Below are 2,765 nucleotides of genomic sequence, written 5' to 3' on the forward strand. Positions count from 1 at the left end.
GATAATAATTTAGACTGTATTCCTCCTCATGGAAATAGTTTAAATAATTTCAATAAATTACATAATTTATGTTTAGGATTGGATTTAATTGATATTTGGAGGATCAGAAACCCAACTAAACAAGAATTTACATTGTATGTTGTATACATACATTTTATTGAATGTACATGGTGTTCTAGTGACAGGAGTAAACAGTCTAGAATAGACTTTTGGCTCATATCCAGTGTATTAGAAAATCAAGTAAGCCAGGTTACTGTGGAAACATCTGTCCTTACTGACCATAAAGTCATTTATCTAGTTATTGATTTATCTGGAAATACTAATAAAAATATAAGAACACGAACACACTGGAAATTAAATAAGGCAATATTGGAAGATGACTTGTTTAAAAAAAGAAGTTAACAATATTTTGAGTTGCTGGAACAATGCAAAAAGTCCAAATAAGTATGGTACCAATTGGGAGTACATGAAGTACCTTATAAGGAAGCAAGCTATTGTTAGAGGGAAAATAATAGCAGTCTAAAAGGACTAGAGAGGAACAAGTAATAAAAGAGATAGTTAATTTGACAAGTATTAATGTAATGAATCAGCAGGACAAACTCAGGTTATTTGAATTACAGTTACAATTAGATGAGATGTATGAATATAAAGCCAAAGGGGCATTTGTAAGGTCTAGAGGAAAATGGCTTGAAGAAGGGGAGAAAAACTCCAGGTATTTTTTTAATTTAGAAAAAAGAAATGTTGAGCTGAGTTCTGTGTTAAAACTTAATATGAATGGGGAGGTGTGGAGGTGTCTTGTTAAAATTTCTAATTATATATCAACCTTTTATCAGACGTTATATAGTAAAGAAGATGATGGCAATACAGCAATACAATTTAGAAAGCATTAAAGCAAATGCTAAATGTACAGATCAGGATAGTATGATGTCGTGCGACAAAGATATTTCTATAGAAGAAGTTGGGATCAGTAAATTAAAAGACAATAAATCTCCCGGTAAAAATGTTTTACTATGTGTGTTTAATGAAGCTATAGAACGTGGTGAGTTACCTCCATCGTTATGTCAGGGATTGATTAGTCTGATACCAAAAGCTAATAAGGACACTACCCTAATAGACAATTGGAGACCTATTACATTACTCAATAACGATGTTAAGGTGTTTGCCATTATTTTTGCAGAAAGATTAAAAAAATGCTTGGAGCAAATTATAGATGATTGCCAATCAGGATTCATGAAGGGCAGACATATAAGTAATAATATTCGTTTGGTCCTAGATTTAATTGATTATAATGAGTATATTGATAGTGAAAGTTTTATATTTTTTGTAGATTTTTATAAAGCATTTGACACCGTTAACCACAAATTTATGTTTGAGAGTTTGGATTTTTTTGGCTTTGGTGATTTCTTTAAAAGGGCCATTTATACTTTATATAATGGGTGTAATAGCTCAGTAAAACTTGCAAATGGCACTACCCCCAGATTTCTCTTAGAAAGAGGCATAAGGCAGGGATGCCCAATATCTCCTTTTTTATTTTTACTTGTAACCCAGACAATGACTCTTTACATTAACAAATATAATTTTCATGGAATCAGGATTTTAGAAAGAGAAATAAAATGCTGTCAATTAGCAGATGATACAACAATATTTGTTAGAGATTCATTAGAAATGAAAAATGTGATTGATTGTTTGAATGACTTTTCATTGGTCTCAGGGTTAAAATTAAATTTAAACAAATGTGAGTTGTTCCCTCTGAAAAATTGTGAACTTCTTGATATTAATGGCATCCCTGTAAAGAATGTTGTTACCTATTTAGGAATCAAAATATGTAAAGATGAAAAGGAACGGGGACAGCTTAATTTTCAACCTGTGGTTCAAAAAGTTAAAAATCGATTTAATTTATGGTTAATGAGAGACCTGTCAATGAACGGTAGAATTCTTTTATCAAAAACTGAATGTTTATCTCGTCTGCTCTATCCTGCTATTTCACTAGAAGTCCCTAATAACATCATTAAAGAAGTGGATAAAAATCTTTACAATTTCATTTGGAGAAATAGATCTCATTACATTAAAAAAGGTACCTTAACTAATTCGGTTGGTAATGGAGGCTTAAATGTGCTTGACTTCAGCACATCAAATGCAATTTTAAAGAACAGATGGATCAAGAATTACTTTCAATATAAAAATAAAATTTGGTATTTAATTCCTAATCTAATCTTTGAAAAGATGGGTGGTGTTGCTTTTCTGTTGCAATGCAACTTTGAAATAAGTAAGATTCCAGTTAGATTAAGTAATTTTCACAAGCAGGTGCTACTCTCATGGATGCTTATATACAAGCATAATTTCTCTCCAAATAAATGTATAATTTGGAATAACAGGTATATAATGTTTAAACATAAAACTTTGTTTTTTCAAAAATGGGTAGACAATGGTATTATATTTGTTAAACAGTTATTTAATGAAAATGGGCACTTGTATACCTACATAGAATTTCTTCAAAGGTATAATATTCCAATAATCCCTAAAGAATATTGTATAGTGTTTGATGCTATACCATCCGGACTAAAATGTCTGTTTAAAGGAAATGTGAATAAGGAGACTGTGAGTCTCAGACCTGATGTTGCAATTAACGGAGTTACTATTAATGATAGAAAATGGAATAATTACTTTATCAGGAAGTTACTAACAGAATACAGCCCAATATCTTCTCAAACATACTGGCATTCTAAATTTGAGTGCATTGACTGGAAATATGCATGGTTGCTGCC

Source organism: Sinocyclocheilus grahami, unplaced genomic scaffold, assembly GCF_001515645.1.
Source record: "Sinocyclocheilus grahami isolate Dianchi unplaced genomic scaffold, SAMN03320097.WGS_v1.1 scaffold297.1, whole genome shotgun sequence".
Taxonomy (NCBI): Eukaryota; Metazoa; Chordata; class Actinopteri; order Cypriniformes; family Cyprinidae; genus Sinocyclocheilus; species Sinocyclocheilus grahami.